Below are 17,995 nucleotides of genomic sequence, written 5' to 3' on the forward strand. Positions count from 1 at the left end.
ACATTAATGGACTGAAACCTGTCAATATCTAATCGAATGTCAACTTCAACTAAATTATTTTACAGAAACGATCATAAATGAGGCATAGGATAAGCGAAAGTTATGTTGCGGCTGTTGCTAAAACCAATTGTGTTTCTAACATATGTTCACGAATAGTATGCAGAGGACTGTAGAATAACCTTAGTTCCCCACGTTTATATATTTTTCATACGAATTTTTGAGATCTAATTAATGTAATTCTTAAAGGCTATGATAACGTAGATTGCTAGACATTTGAACCTCTATGGCTGTTTATCGTATCTTCTGGTATTCTTCACATATTTTTAGGAATTCCAGCTGATCCGAATTGGTAATTATTCCACACCCATTAATTATACATGGTGTAGACTGCAAAACGATTTGCACCTACCATTAATTTGGAACCCACATCATACTACCAAATTTAAGTTAGCATTTCATTTTACCACACACGTTATCGAATAATACTAAATCCTCAGGTGAACCTGAGAATTAGAATTTCCTTAATCTAACTCCAACTGCGACTAGATAAATCGACAATAATTTCAGAACCTTCAACAAATTACTGCAAAAGTTTGTCACATTGTCATTGACAAAGTTGATAAGCGCTAATAAACATCATTTTTGCTATACTCTCGAGTAAATGTGCTTCTCGTCGTTGTCGTCGTCGTCGTCGTCGTCGTCGTCGTCGTCGTCAGTGTCATTGTTTTTATTGTTGTCTGTATAATGGCCCTCAACATTTATAATGGTCCTCAACATGGCGCACATCAACTCCGAATTCAGTTTTGCATTGTGTGAGGTCAGTGATCTCCAGTCTGGCTATGTCTATGTATAAGTTCTAAACGCACAAACAGGATTCTAACGTCAGGATTGACAGACAGTAGTCCCTGAGCTACGCTGAAACATTTTTGGGGCGACATAATGTCAACGAGGATCACCTCTAAACAGAGACAAACAGTGAACTCCTGAACTCGAGATCATCACAGCAACCGCCGGGCTACGTCTGCCGGCGGGTAAGGAGACAAATGGCTCTGAGCACTATGCGACTTTACTTCTGAGGTCATCAGTCGCCTAGAACTTAGAACTAATTAAACCTAACTAACCTAAGGACATCACACACATCCATGCCCGAGGCAGGATTCGAACCTGCAACCGTAGCGGTCGCCCGGCTCCAGACTGTAGCGCCCAGAACCGCAAGGCCACTTCGGCCGGCGTAAGGAGACAGATAAGACACAAAACGAGTAGATTTTGCACGCATTCTGTCAAGTACCATTAACTGTTAGTATCTGTACAAGTCTCTCGTTGGAAGACCTCACTCTTCTCTATCTTCGAAAGAATGGCACAGTCTGTGTGGGAATTCACAATTTTTTCTGAGAGCGCTTGGTGGCAATAAGCATTTCATATGAGTCGTTTTTAAACATTGGATACAAAATAAAAGAAATGCTTTCTTTTCTGCAGCCTAGTGAGTCTCAAAATATGTACCCAACGTCAAACTGGTGTTGAAGTAATAGACCACAAAACTGCAAGTTCGAAACGAAATTTCGTAAGATGGAAAACACTGTCATGATACAGCTTACTCAAAGGGACATTGAATGTGTTATACCAGTTCTAAAACATGTCTCATTCGGAATAGTTCCTTATAAATAACCTGATTAAAGCACATTTACTGTTGTGTCACATATAAAGAAAAAGCCTGGGTAAAAGTAAAGACAGATTGTAATAATTCTTCAGTCTCAGCATCCAGCAATTTAAAGTTACGCGTTTTGTGATTTCTGCATCCACATAGATACTCGGGCAACGGCCTTTCCGCAGTGGATACACCGGTTCCCGTGAGATCACAGAAGTTAAGCGCTGTCGGGCGTGCTCGGCACTTGGATAGGTGACCATCCAGGCCGCCATGCGCTGTTTCCATTTTTCGGGGTGCACTCAGCCTCGTGATGCCAATTGAGGAGCTCCTCGACCGAATAGTAGCGGCTTCGGTCGAGAATACCATCATAACGACTGGGAGAGCGGTGTGCTGACCCCACGCCCCTCTTATCCGGCATCCTCCACTGGGGACGACACGGCGGTCGGATGGTCCCGGTAGGCCACTAGTGACCTGAAGACGGAGTACTTTTTTTTTACATAGATATTCCGCAAGCCACAGTACGGTGCGTGACGGAGGATATCCTGTACCACAACTTGGCATTTCCTTTGCTGTTCCACTCGCAGACAGAGCGAGGGAAAAACGATTGTCTGTATGCCTCCGTATGAGTCCTAATTTCTAGTATCTTCGTGGTCCCTATGCGAAACGTATGTTGGCAGCAGTAGGATCGTTCTGCAGTCACCCTCAATGCCGGTTCTGTAAATTTTCTCAGTACTGTTGTTCGAAAAGTATGTCACCTTCCCTCGAGGGATCCCCGTTTGAGCTCCCGAAGCACCTCCATAACATTTGCCTATTGCTCGAACCTACCGACAACAAATCTAGCAGACTGCCTCTGCATTGCATCGATGTCTTCCTTTAATCCGACCTGGTGCGGATCCAAAGCACACGAGCAGTACTCAAGAATACGTCATACTAGTGGCCTATATGCGGCCTTCTATACAGATGAACCACACTTTCCTCAAATTCTCCCAATAAACTGACCTTTCGCCTTCCCTACCACAGTTCTTGTGGCGTCGATAGTTACGATGCCGCGACGTAGGTGCACGCTGTCGTAAGTTAGCACTACGAGGGAAGACTAACTACGCCGATCACAGCGCCCTCTGGCCGACGCTGTGGAGCTCAGGGAGTGCCGTCTTGATTTCTCCCTTTTCATAAAGAGCAGACGGCCTGGAAATATCGCTTCTACTACCGAGTGGGCTAGCTTGCTATTGAGATTTTGTATTAGTCACGTTCAGTTAAAGTTTGGACCGCAACGAGTATTTGTTAGCTTTGAGATTATACAGAATAGTCATCCTAACTTCGCAGGATTAGACACTGACTACGGCTTCACACCTACGTGCTCATTCTAGCCAAAGTTATGTATTCATTTGATATTTACTTGTGTTTTCGACTCTATTAAAAGTGTTAAGTTACATGCAGTACCGAAGTTCTTCACCTCTCCTGCTCCTGCTCGCTTCCTTCACTCTCGGCCTATTTTACAGAAGGATCAAACCCACGCACCGCCTATCCAGGCGGGATACAAAAGTTCTCACATGCTTGTTCCATTTCATATCGCTTTGCAGTGTTACCCCAGATGTTTAAACGAGGAGACTGCGTCAGGTAGGCCACTAGTAATACTGTATCCGACAATTACAGGTTTGTTCTTCCGGCTCATCCACATTAAGTTACATTTTTCCACATTTAGAGCCAACTGCCATTCATCACATTAACTAGAAATTTTGTGTAAGTCATCTTGTGTCATCATACAGTGACTCACCTTCGACACCTTCAAGTACAGCACAGCATCATCGAGAAAAAAACGCAGATTGCTATCCAACCTGTCCGCCAGATCATTTGTATCAACAGAAAATAATAGAAGTACTATCACACTTCCCTGGGTCCCTCCTGACGATAATCGTGTCTCTAACGGACACTCGCCGTCGAGGACAACATACTGGGTTATACTGCTTACGAAGTCTTCGAGCCACTCACATATCTGGGAACCTATTCCGTACGCTCCTACCGTTATTAACACTCTGCAGTGGGGTACCGTGTCAAATGCTATTCGAAAATCTAGGAATACATGATCTGCCTGTTGCCCTTCATCCATAGTTCGCAGTGTATCATGTGAGAAAAGGGCAAGCAGAGTTTCACGCGCCGGTCGCTGTGGCCGAGCGGCTCTAGGCGCTTCAGTCCGGAACCGCGCTGCTGCTACGGTCGCAGGTTCGAATCCTGCCTCGGGCATGGATGTGGGTGATGTCCTTAGGTTTAAGTAGTTCTAAGTCTAGGGGACTGATGCCCTCAGATGTTAAGTCCCATAGTGCTTAGAGCCATTTTAACCATTTTTTTTAGAGTTTCACGCGAGCCATGCTTTCTAAAAACGTGCTGATTCGTGGACATAAGCTTTTCGGTCTCTACGAAATTTATCACGAGTATATTCGAACTCAGAATGTGTTCTACAATTCTGCACCAAACCGATGTTAAGGAGATTGGTCTGTAATTTTACGGCTCTGTTCTTTTACCCTTCTCAAATACAGGAGACACCTGCATTTTTTCCAGTCACTTCAGACTTTGTGATGAGCGAGAGATTCGCCATAAACGTGAGGTAAGTATGAGGCCAAGGCAGCAGAGTACCCTCTGTAAAGCCGAATTGGAATGTCATCCGGACCTGACGACTTGCTTGAACTCTTTAAGTTTTTCAAAAAATGTTCAAATGTGTGTGAAATCTTATGGGACTTAACTGCTAAGGTCATCTGTCCGTAAGCTTACACACTACTTAACCTAAATTATCCTAAGGACAAACACACACACACATGCCCGAGGGCGGACTCGAACCTCCGCCGGGACCAGCCGCACAGTCCATGACTGCAGCGCCTGAGACCGCTCGGCTAATCCCGCGCGGCCTTCAGTTACTCCCTACGCTAGGGATGCTGATAACTATGTCATCCATGAGCGACTCCGTGTGATGGTCAAACGACAGTATACTGTGTGCGATTTGTGCAGTCTATCCGCATCGAAAGAGATAGCTAGGGTAATAGTTTCATCAAACGTAGCTTCAGCAAAGGTCAGCTACTGTATAGCTTGACGCCCTAAGTAAATTGTAATTTGGGACAAGAGTTCCTGATTTGAAATGATAATTAAATCAAGACCCTAAGCTGTCTACAGGCGTTGATATACATCAAAGGGGACAGTTGAAAATCTGTGCCCCGACCGGGAATCGAACCCGGGATCTCCTGCTTACATAGCACACGCTCTATCCATCTCAGCCACCGAGGGCACAGAGGATAGTGCGACTGCATGGATTTATCCCTTGCACGCTCCCCGTGAGACCCACATTCCCATCTTAATGTCCACACACTACATTCGTAGTGCCCCTGCCCATTACACTCATTACTCGCGGCAGACAATCTTACCGAGTCCCTTAAGGGTTCGGCCAATACCTGTGTATCCAGCACAGAAGTAGAAGGTCAATGGCCGGTTAGCCTTAACTATATGAAGATGGTATCTGTTCTTTCGGACATGTCCGAAAGAACAGATACTATCTTCATATAATCCCTGATTTGTTTGGGGAATAACATATGCTTAATACCTATGTCATTTTTTTTCGCTTCGATGTAATTATGTATCAGTTTGTGATAAAGTTAATACTTAGGCATTTTAAATGACATAATTTATTGTTAGCACTATTTCATTAATTAAACGTGAATGCTACTTAACAGATTTATTTTCTAGGTCCTTACTTCAGGTAAGTATAACAGATAACGCTTCTTGATTTGGTACGCACGTTGTACTGTTAATCAGTTTCCGAGGTTTTTAGACAGGTATTCTTTACAGAGGAAGAAACACGATCAAGTTAATGATTGAAAGATTTTCTTTGGGCCGTTTATGTTGTTGGTACTGCAGTAGATTTATTTTAATTATTCCTTAACCGAAGAGATGCACACGTCCTCTTAGGAATAAATAAAGCTTGTTGATTAGTTAGTAAGGAGTTCAAAAATTCAGGTGGCTGCAAAGTCGAGACTTCCATTGATCCAGTCTGTCGTGCTGCCAGCTTATCGTTGGCTGTAGTAACACACAGCAAGCTGACGAGTGGACTCCATACAAATCACTTTGACGAAATCTTGGCGACTTTTCGTATGCCGAAAAAACTTTGTGTTAGCACTCAAGCGATTGGCCATGAATTCAGATAACTTTCATGTAAAGTACTGCAAAGTTTAAGATAGATTGCTCTTCAGGTACTATTATTTTATCGCTTGCTTCACACTAAGTGTTTCGAACATACGAGTCAGTTTTCAGTTATTCAAGTAGATTGTTCAATCACTACCAAGCTGATTCGCGCATTATATTCAGGACAGTATTATTATTTGAATGTTTTAGACAGGCATTCCGTTCTTTCATATGTTCATGTGAAATAGTAGCACTCTTCAAAATGTGTGTGAAATCTTATGGAACTTAACTGCTAAGGTCATCAGTCCCTAAGCTTACACACTACTTAACCTAAATTATCCTAAGGACGAACACACACACCCATGCCCGTGGGAGGACTCGAACCTCCACCGGGATCAGCCGCACAGTCCATGACTGCAGCGCCTCAGACCGTTCGGCTAATCCCGCGCGGTAGTAGCACTCTTGACTCGCACTAGTAGAAATGCTGCTATGTTGCGGAAACAGAAGAAGTACGACAAACACATAGAGGAATCGTTTCGATCATTTATACCTGCACGAATATGATGGGCCTGTTGACATAATGTGTGAACGCGCCGATGGCGGAAGATTGGCACAAAAACAGAAAGACGTTAAGTAAACTGAAAATACCATAGCGTAATTGCGGGCGATGGTGAAGTGGATGACATTAAATGAATTGACCATAGCTAATCTCCGAGAATAAAAGTAATTGTAACGTCATCAAGTACTGACTAGTGACGAGTGTAATTGGCCGGCCGCGGTGACGAGCGGTTTTAGGTGCTTCAGTTCAGAACCACGCGGCTGCTAGGTCGCAGGTTGGAATCCTGCCTCGGGTATGGATGTGAGTGATGTCCTTCGGTTAGTTAGGTTTAAGTAGTTCCTAGTCTAGGGGACTGATGACCTCAGATGTTAAGTCCCATAGAGCTTAGAGCCATTTAACTTTAACGCGTGTAATTCGTGTCACTTGGAAATAATTAAAATAAAAAAGTAGCAACATTCCACCATTGGATGAGATGGGCATTAGAGGAGATCTCAGTGCTCACAATGTTATGACCTAGTGGATATGATTTGCCATTTTCGGCCTTCGACCATTTCCTATCGGTAATAGAACCAGTGTTCCAATTCCACCGCTGAACGAACTAGAAATGTACACACGTATTACATTTATCAATGGGCGAGTTTCGGTAACACCCTCAGATAAGCGTGACATATCGTCAGCCAGTTGTGGAGAGCCGTCTGATAGTAAGACTGAAGCAGGTGAAACGAAGGTCCGGCTGGTTGCGCTCGTGCTGCTGGGACTCGCGCAACTGGCGCGCGTGGCGAAGCGGGCAGCGAAGGGCGCCTGCAGTGCAAGCCGCCTCAGGTTAGGAAAGTCTTTCCAACAACGTGACCGCGGCGCCTTCTCGCCTTGGGCTTTGTTCCAGACCGCTTTTATTTTGGGCCGCGCCAGCTTCACAGATCGCGCTATAGCCCTCCACGTTTGCCGCGCGAAGTGTGAAGTCGTCGCCAACACCGATTCATAAACGGATAATAGCTTTGCGACAAATGTGGTTGTCTTACGATATGCTATACAATTTACCCTGCGGTATTTGTCTTTCAGAATTGGATCGTTATTTTTTCAGTAGTGCACGCATCCATCAAGTGTCCGTACCGACTGTTTACTATTTTTATAAGAAAAATACACTCCTGGAAATTGAAATAAGAACACCGTGAATTCATTGTCCCAGGAACGGGAAACTTTATTGACACATTCCTGGGGTCAGATACATCACATGATCACTCTGACAGAACCACAGGCACATAGACACAGGCAACAGAGCATGCACAATGTCGGCACTAGTACAGTGTATATCCACCTTTCGCAGCAATGCAGGCTGCTATTCTACCATGGAGACGATCGTAGAGATGCTGGATGTAGTCCTGTGGAACGGCTTGCCATGCCATTTCCACCTGGCGCCTCAGTTGGACCAGCGTTCGTGCTGGACGTGCAGACCGCGTGAGACGACGCTTCATCCAGTCCCAAACATGCTCAATGGGGGACAGATCCATAGATCTTGCTGGCCAGGGTAGTTGACTTACACCTTCTAGAGCACGTTGGGTGGCACGGGATACATGCGGACGTGCATTGTCCTGTTGGAACAGCAAGTTCCCTTGCCGGTCTAGGAATGGTAGAACGATGGGTTCGATGACGGTTTGGATGTACCGTGCACTATTCAGTGTCCCCTCGACGATCACCAGTGGTGTACGGCCAGTGTAGGAGATCGCTCCCCACACCATGATGCCGGGTGTTGGCCCTGTGTGCCTCGGTCGTATGCAGTCCTGATTGTGGCGCTCAACTGCACGGCGCCAAACACGCATACGACCATCATTGGCACCAAGGCAGAAGCGACTCTCATCGCTGAAGACGACACGTCTCCATTCGTCCCTCCATTCACGCCTGTCGCGACACCACTGGAGGCGGGCTGCACGATGTTGGGGCGTGAGCGGAAGACGGCCTAACGGTGTGCGGGACCGTAGCCCAGCTTCATGGAGACGGTTGCGAATGGTCCTTGCCGATACCCCAGGAGCAACAGTGTCCCTAATTTGCTGGGAAGTGGCGGTGCGGTCCCCTACGGCACTGCGTAGGATCTGACGGTCTTGGCGGGCTTCCGTGCGTCGCAGCGGTCCGGTCCCAGGTCGACGGGCAAGTGCACCTTCCGCCGACCACTGGCGACAACATCGATGTACTGTGGAGACCTCACGCCCCACGTGTTGAGCAATTCGGCGGTACGTCCACCTGGCCTCCCGCATGCCCACTACACGCCCTCGCTCAAAGTCCGTCAACTGCACATACGGTTCACGTCCACACTGTCGCGGCATGCTACCAGTGTTAAAGACTGCGATGGAGCACCGTATGCCACGGCAAAATGGCTGACACTGACGGCGGCGGTGCACAAATGCTGCGCAGCTAGCGCCATTCGACGGCCAACACCACGGTTCCTGGTGTGTCCGCTGTGCCGTGCGTGTGATCATTGCTTGTACAGCCCTCTCGCAGTGTCCGGAGCAAGTATGGTGGGTCTGACACACCGGTGTCAATGTGTTCTTTTTTCCATTTCCAGGAGTGTAGTATGTTACAAGATCTCTTACAGATAACTGGAACAGGTTAAAAATTTTGATATAGGTATATTATGCGGCATATGAAGGTAAGATCTTGTGATCTTATACCAAAATTCGCAATTTTTTAATTTAAGGGGGTGACCAGGAAAGTCGATTCGGATGGAAAAGCCGCGCGGGGTAGCCCCGTAGTCTAAGGCGCCTTATCACGGTTCGAGCGGCTGCCCCCGTCGGAGGCACGAGTCCTCCGTCGGGCATGGGTGCGTGTGTGTGTTGTCTTTAACGTAAATTATTTTAAGTTACATTGAGCAGTGTGTAAGTCTATGGATCGGTGGCCTCAGCAGTTTGGTCCCATAGAACCTTACCACAAATTTCCAAAAAAATTTTCGAATAGAAGAAAAGAAAATTAAATAGTCTCCATTGTCCGCACATTCACAGTGGTGTACGATTAGTTTTTCTATAAATGCGTCTTAGAAATTTGTCGCGTATGTCCAACCGACAGACGACAGTTTCTTTCACTTCGTCATCGTGTTCTGCTAGAGCCCCATCCGGCCATACAAATTCACGTTTGTCACGATTACTCTAAATCTGCTGAGGTAGTCGTCTGGATGGCAAATCGAAAAGGACCCAGCCGATTTACTATCGCCGGCCGGAGTGGCCGTGGGGTTCTAGGCGCTACAGTCTGGAGCCGAGCGACCGCTACGGTCGCAGGTTCGAATCCTGCCTCGGTAATGGATGTGTGTGATGTCCTTAGGTTAGTTAGGTTTAATTAGTTCTAAGTTCTAGGCGACTGATGACCTCAGAAGTTAAGTCGCATAGCGCTCAGAGCCATTTGATTTCCTATCCCAGCCTTGTCCTAACTGAGCTTCCATTCCATCCCTAACAACTTCCTCGACAACAGGCAGCTTTTTGTCATCTTTACGGAAACACAATAGCCGTCATCGTGAAATGTCTGTTTTTTTTCTGTCGTAGCATCAACCTTTCCCATGAATTTTTCAGCCACTTTTGTTAGTTGCCCTCTTAACTCCTCATGGTGAAGCCGCTGTGCACTGTATGGCGTAGTATACTTCGTAACAACATTAGCGGCTTTCTGTCTTACATCATTCGTGTGCTGAGCGAGAGAAAATTGAGTCTACACGCCCTAATCTCTCTTAGCTTATTCTCATTAACTCTACACAAGACACACGAATGTGGTGGCTGAATGCTCGTGCAGTTTTCCTGGAATACCTGCTCTCTAGATTTATCCAACAAGGTTTCGTGAGAGCTATGTCATCTTTTTTCCAGACATTCTCATTTTAAGTTCCCCGATCATTTCTCTTACTCTCGTTTGGGCTGCACCAATCTGTTACGATCCCAACAGCGCGTCTCTGATTTCGTCCGATGTTAGCTGTCATGCCTACTTGACAATGATTCCAAAGGCTGGAACAACATTCCGGCGCTGTCGTTCTGGCCTATTTTATGTGATTTCCTTTGCAGATAAGTTACGCGTACCCAGAAAGCATACAACAAATCTGAGTCTTTCATTTGCGTCCCCTAATGCTTATTTTCACCCATAAATCATGGACCTTGCTGTAGTGGGGTGGCTGGCGTGTATCAGCAGTACAAATAACCGTACCGTAGATGTAACCACATCGGAGGTGTATCTGTGGAGAGGCCAGACTGACACGTGGTTCCTGAAGATGGGCAGCAGACTTTTCAGAAGTTGCAGCGCGACAGTCTGGATGATTGACTGATCGAGCCTTGTGACTTTGGCCTTGTTGTGCTGGTAGTGCGAATGGCTGGAAACAAGAGAAAAATGCAGCCATTATTTTACCAATGGCTTGTAGCCCTTCTGTATGATGAAATAATGATTGCATCCACTCTGGTATTCCGGAGGTGAAATAGTCCCCCATTTGGATCTCCAGACGGGGACTACTCAGGACGATGCAGCGGCAATACATGAGTAGGTCCAGTAATGAATAACAAAGTAGGAATGAGAGTAAGCTTCTACGAACAGCACAGTGAATGCATTAATGTAGCCAACATAGATAAGCCAACAGCCACAACAGTAGTACAAGTTTATACACTGACCGGCTCGGTAAATTATGAAGGAATATAAAGACAGTATGATGGAACCAAAGAAATTACTCAGATAGCTAAGGAGAGGAACATTTAATTGTTAGGGGGGGACTGGAAAGCGAAAGTAGGGAAAGTAAGAGAGTCCAGTACCCGTTGACCACTACGACGTAGCTTCACTGCTGAAGCAGCATGTCCTGTTCGAAACGCGCTCTTACGGCATGACGACCCGTTTCACGGAGACCGGTCGCATTCTGCCCCGTTGAAACTTACCCACATGCTGATATTTAGCCTTTTGATGTTGACGATGCGTAGCGGTACTCGGTGTCGCGATTTCATTTCGTTTGACAACTGTTCGTTGGCTGAAGTGATCTTTTCGATACCACAAGAGGGGCCACTGGTGAATCTTACAGGATTTCCATCTCTCTGCAGCCTTAGCCACTTATCGCTGGTAAACTATTCTGCAAATAGTTCGTGTTTGGATTCATTAGGATCACTGTTCATGGATGTTGGAATTTGTGTAAAGGTTAGTGTACTTATTTTCTATGTACACTTTCTTTTTTTCGTTCCTTAGGGTGGATAATGACGATTATGAAAAAAACTTTAATGAAGAAGGATTGTTCGATACAGTTTTGTTCCAGTTGGGCCGTTACATTGTCACCGTGGCGGAGTCGCATTGAGAAACTTATTCCTGACGCAAGCAGTGTTGTCCCAGATCGATCTTTCGAGCGATCGTTGTAATTGTTGCGCAGCAATGATGAAGCCGGTATTAAACTTGTTATTACATTTCGCGAACTTGTCCTTCTTCCTCATTCCACAGACAGGGCGGTAGGCGGATGTGGTTGTATAAGGAAAGTGTTTTTGTAGTAACAGCACGAATAATGGAGAGTTGTTGCAAAATCATTTGGCAACAGAGGAATGAATGCGACGGGCCGCAGGCCAAGAAGTGCAGCATGAGGCAGGGGAGTTATGCGGTGGCGAGTCTAGCGCCTTTCTCACATGTTTTTATCGAAGTATGGTGCGATGCGAGATTCGCTGGCTCGCTACCAATGCCGCGGCTCGAGGGATTGCCAGCAGAAACATAGTGGAGAAACCTCTGTTTCTGATCTGTTGTTTCCGAATGTCCCCACAGGCAGCAACCGTAATTTCCCTCGTGTCAGTCGACGTAATTCAAATGTGTAAATGGTAAAATATTTCACTGGGTTACTCACGAGGTCCAAACAGTTGACAGCAATACATCACGTTCAATCATTCGCTTTCGTAAAAACTCGTGAAAAAAAAACAGCTTTTATCCATTATGGATGTTGAACACTGCGACTGTGATGAATAAAGGTTTTCAGAAATAACTGTGAGCAGTCTCTTATTAAGGTTGCAGTTATTTTTGAAAACCTTTCAAAGTCTTGCTGTTTCGGTAACAGAGTGTTTGAAACCTTACTGCTAGTTTGGTATTGTTTCTGCAGGTGATAACCACACTCCCCTATGCTCTTACTTCTAAGGCTTTCATTCGGGAGTAGATGAATTCTAACGGTGATTTTGATTTAGCTTTGCGTGGTTTTCCGAAATATTGACATTTTTCTGTGGTACTTCCGTAAGACTCAGTTTGTGGTAATTGAGTGTGTGAAATCTTATAGGACCTAACTGCTAAGGTCATCAGTCCCTAAGCTTACACACTACTTAACCTAAATTATCCTAAGGATAAACACACACAGCCGGCCGGTGTGGCTGTGCGGTTCTAGGCGCTTCAGTCTGGAGCCGCGTGACCGCTACGGTCGCAGGTTCGAATCCTGCCTCGGGCGTGGATGTGAGTGATGTCCTTAGGTTAGTTAGGTTTAAGTAGTTCTAAGTTCTAGGGGACTGATGACCATAGATGTTAAGTCCCATAGTGCTCAGAGCCATTTGAACCATTTTTAAACACACACACCCATGCCCGAGGGAGGACTCGAACCTCCGCCGGAACCAGCCGCATAGTCCATGACTGCAGCGCCCAAGACCGGTCGGCTAATCCCGCGCGGCTTGTGGTAATTCTTTTGCCAACTGAGGTACGCTTCCCTCTCTCTAACGTTTAGCGTCTCTTCGGTAATCTGATTATTATATTTTGCAAAAAGTTAGTGTAGGGGACCCGCGGCCTTGTTGGTTGAACTTAAATGGTTCAAATGGCTCTGAGCACTATGGGACTTAACATCTTAGGTCATCAGTCCCCTAGAACTTAGAACTACTTAAACCTAACTAACCTAAGGACATCACACACATCCATGCCCGAGGCAAGATTCGAACCTGCGACCGTAGCGGTCGCGTGGTTCCAGACTGAAGCGCCTAGAACCGCTCGGCTTGGTTGAACTACCATGCTGTTTGCCTGAAATGAAATATAACTACAACAGGTGAAAGAAGAGGTTCATAACTTTCTGAACACCATGGCGGCGAGATGGTATGACATAGGCATACAAAAACTGCCACAGCGTCTACAAAAATGCATCGACAGAAATGGTGATTATGTCGAAAAATAGATAAATGTTCAAGCTGTAAACTGATGTAAGCCATTGTAGAAATAAACAGGACTATGTGCTTATAAAAAAAATAGGAGACCTTACTTTTGGGATTACGCTCGTACATTCTTTTATGACAGCAGTGGTGTCGAAGAACGTATTTAGCAGTTCGCGTTTCATATCTACCTCTTCATTGTATATTTCTACCTTAATGCAACCCCAGAAACAAAAAAAAATGGCTTTAGATCTAGGGTATTATGATACGTGGAGCTACGATCAACTCATTCAGCAGGTGCCATTCACCGGCGCGAGTACTCAGAAGAAGAACGGTGAATTTGGAAAGAAATCCAATTGCTCGTAGCAAATGACGCGACGCCTATCCTCCAGTTCACGGGTTCGTCAACATACGTTACCAGAGGCCTATGACGCGAGCGCACTGACTGCAGTTCGAAGAATACCGAGAACCATTTACAGTGACGAAACGCTGCGGGCTAAAAATAGAGCGTTCACGTGAGCCGTGATCGGTGACTCTGAGGCGAGCGCCCAAACCGCCGTTCCAGGTTCCCCGCTTCCGTTCAGACGTCACTCTGGCCGTCGCTCGTCACGAGGGCTTGCGGAACAAGCTATATGGTTACAAAACGTCCGCGCACTGAATACTCAACTAGAAATACGCGGAAATTCTCTTTGTACTGAGTAACAGGAGTTTTGTAGTTTCTTGTGTTGCATTAGTCCCATTCGTACTATTTTCTCGCCGTTGTATTGATAAATATGTCTGAAAATTACCTGTACATTGTTAGCCAAATCAAATTTTTAGTTTATTCTCAGCGTTCAAAAAGTTACCACGTGTTGGACAGTATCGGCGATTATTTATTTTTTATAAAAATGAAACGGAGTATTTGTATTAAAGGTTACTATAAGAACAGAATAAAGACATTAAAATTTAAGACTCTTTAAATATTGCGTTTTTGAGTCTGTCATGAGTAGAATGGGGTTTAAAAATGGCTCAAATGGCTCTGAGCACTATGGGACTTAACTTCTAAGGTCATCAGTCCCCTAGAACTTATAACTACTTAAACCTAACTAACCTAAGGCCCGAGGAAGGATTCGAACCTGCGACAGTAGCGGTCGCGCGGTTCCAGACTGTAGGGCCTAGAACCGCTCGGCCACCCCAGCCGGCAGAATGGGGTTTACGAATGATATAAGCGTTACGAAAAGGGCCGTGAAGATATTTAAGCTGACCGCTCTGGAAGCCGCTGACACCGTGGCAAAAATTAAAGAAATGATTGTGAACCATAGCCGAATCTCATCAGAGAAGTCTCTGATAATTATGGCATATAAACTGGCTCATGCTGTGAGTTTTTTGGTATATTTTGGGTATGAAACACGGCGAATGCAAGTTGTTCACGAGTCGCTGCATGAAGTCAGCAGCGATGCAGAACTACCGAAACATGTCACAACAGGTGATGAGAAATATAGTTTCACGGGTATGACGTAGAACCAAGGGTCAATTGTCCCAGTGGGAGCATTCTGGACCGAGGGAAAAAGCGCGACAACGTGCAGTCGTATGCAAAGACTCCCCTCATTGTGTTCTTTGGTTTTAAAGACACAGTGCACGAGTTCTCGACGCAAGGTCGAGCGATCAGTAAGGAATACTATTTACAAGGTCAAAGCAGTTTGCGAGAAGCAAACTGGAAAAAAAATCATACGATGACGAAACGGTTCGTGGCTGTTGCAACAGCATAATTAATTGACTCACCCTTCGTTGCTCGTTCGTGAGTGTTTTGGCCAAAGAGACAATATTGGTCAGACATGGCCAAATCTGTCTTTTTTTAGTTCCTAAAAACAGTGGGGACCTTAAAGGTCCGTTAATTTACAAGCATAAATCAGATCGAAACGTATCGCTGATAGAGCTAAGAACTAAATCAAAGGTCGAGTTCTGGAACTGTTTTGGGTGTTGGAGAAAGACTTGGCATAAGTGTATAAAATCTGATGAGAACTATTTTCAAGGAGATAAAATTAATGTAGAAGAATAACTAAAAACTTTTCCAAAATGCAAACATTCTCATTACTGTTTTACTACACCTGGTATTCGTGCACGTTTCCAGTTAATGTTTTACGCTGATCAAGTTGCTGTGATATGTTTAAAGAAGTAAACTGAAATTCTTCTGAAGTGATTTAAGGATATTATGGAGAAACCAAATCGTATTCTATATGCGCAAAAATGGATTTCGCAGAAGCTCTCACAATCAGTATAGTACCAGAGAGAGTGCACGTGCGAAGTGGGGTGAGGAAAAAAATGGTTCAAATGGCTCTGAGCACTATGGGACTCAACTTCTGAGGTCATTAGTCCCCTAGAACTTAGAAATAGTTAAACCTAACTAACCTAAGGACATCACACACATCCATGCCCGAGGCAGGATTCGAACCTGCGACCGTAGCGGTCTCGCGGTTCCAGACTGCAGCGCCTAGAACCGCACGGGCACTTCGGCCGGCGTGGGGTGAGGACCACGGGGAAGGGGTACGAGAACAGAGACAGCACAATACTAATCACGTATTCCGATATCTAGCAATCCAGTGAGGCTAAGAAACTTGTGATTCTGGGCTTCCTCGTTTTCACATCTCCATATATTTCCAGTCTCTCACTCTAACTCGAATAAGAAATTCAGCAGAATGCAAACTCTGTATGAAGATGAAACTACGAGGCCTGTTCAGAAAGTAAGCTCCGATTGATTGCCAAATTGAAACCACAGTGAACATCAGAAATGTTTTACTTGTAACAATTAGCTACACCTTTCAGCTACTTCTCTACGTAGTCGCCGTTCTGACTTAGACTTTTGTCATAGCGTTGTACCAACTTTTCAATAGCCTCATCATAGAAGGCAGCCGCCAGTGCTTTCCGCCAATTTTCCACGCTGGCCTACACCTCGTTGTCTGTGTCAAAATGTTGTCTTCAAAGACAGCGGTTCATGTGACCAGAGATGAAACTCAGGGGGAGACAATTGCGGACTTTATTGTGGGTAATCTCACATTTCCATTTGAAAACGATGCAGGAACATCTTCATTGCCCCTGCAGAATGCGGCTGAGAATTGTCTTGAGGAAGAAACAGCACGACAGTTATGTAATGTTAGCTGCATAGCTTCAGGCGAAATTTCTCACCAGGCCCTCGTACTTGGCGGCAGACACTATTTTCTAGACATCTTTACGCACTCACTGCGAGCTCAGAAATGAGAAGAGCGACGTGATGCTAACTGGGGTTATACTAGAGACACTACCCAACACATCTGTGCAAAGCTTTATCGGATTTTCATAGTCGTTTCAATTTCGCGACCGATCGGAGCTTACTTTCTGAACGCCCCTCGTACGATGTCGCGGACCTCTCATGTCTTTTTCCATGTACTAAGAACTCTCCATCAGATGTCGCTTAGTATCCTTCGCACACCAAATCTAGGAAACACTGTTCTTGTCAAGCAGACTCGCCCAGATAGCCGGGCGCGTTAGCACGCCTCTTCCGAATTCCGGCCCGTGATCGAATCGGATTAACGATGAGGACCTGTTTGCTGGACAGGCTGGACGTGGATTTAGTCAGCTTCCCACATCCGACTAGGTGAATACATGGCCGCTACCCACGTCCCGCCGCAGGTACACAATACACAAACGTTTAGAAAACGTCGCACATTTTCACATACTACAACACTACACTGAGACATTTGGGGAACAAAACTTCCATCCCGGAGGGTGGGAAAGGTGGGATGATGGGAGGGGGGACGGGACGGGTGGCGTCATTTCTTCCTCTACCATTAACGATCCCAAATCCGAAAATTAACATGCCGACCCTGTTGAGATACAGGATCTAGGCCAGGAGGAAGAGAATTGCACTCGTCATGCACTGTGTGAATATTTCTAGAGATTTTAAATTTTTAACTCTAGAGTGCTTCTCAGTGCCACCTCTACGTGATCCCACCAACACTATCGAAAATAAATTTAAGGCTTGAAGGATCGCTGAGAAACCTCAGCAAATGAGCCTGTAAGATACCCTCTCCTCGGTAGTGTCTCTCAATAGTAGTAGAGCGTTCTCAAATCATCTTACTCTGACGTTCAACACTGAAAACGTTACCATAATCATAATCAATTGCGGGGGTTCAATGATAGCTGAAGCACCAAAGATGCGCTGGAGTAAATTCCGAAGGTAAACGACAGTTATGATATTGTCGAACAAAAATCAATATTTATAATATCAGCTAATATTATAGTTGATGAACTGCATCTTTCATACACGCTAGATGACAATGATACTAATAATGTTTATTAAACCTGCTTTTCTGGAAATTTTTTTCTGCTATTCATTTATTTAAATGACTGTTATTCCGCTTATCCTGTACAAAATTACAACACATTGAACTTTCTATGCTCACTTAAATTTTAAAATTTCTGTGGAAAACTGCATTTTAAAAGATTCTAGCTCCATCTTTTCTGCCAAAAAGTGCTCCGGTCTAATGTGATCCTATTGCCAAGATGACTGCAGATCTCATACCTTGA

General features: G+C 45.2%; 1 protein-coding gene across 2 annotated transcripts in view; it reads left to right on the top strand.

Annotated features, from left to right (window-relative positions):
- Nucleotides 1–17,995, top strand: part of LOC126471209 (b(0,+)-type amino acid transporter 1) — a 591,197-nt gene that overhangs the window by 264,842 nt on the left and 308,360 nt on the right. The gene's annotated exons all lie outside the window — the stretch shown is intronic.

The sequence above is a fragment of the Schistocerca serialis genome, chromosome 3 (assembly GCF_023864345.2).
Source record: "Schistocerca serialis cubense isolate TAMUIC-IGC-003099 chromosome 3, iqSchSeri2.2, whole genome shotgun sequence".
Classification (NCBI taxonomy): Eukaryota; Metazoa; Arthropoda; class Insecta; order Orthoptera; family Acrididae; genus Schistocerca; species Schistocerca serialis.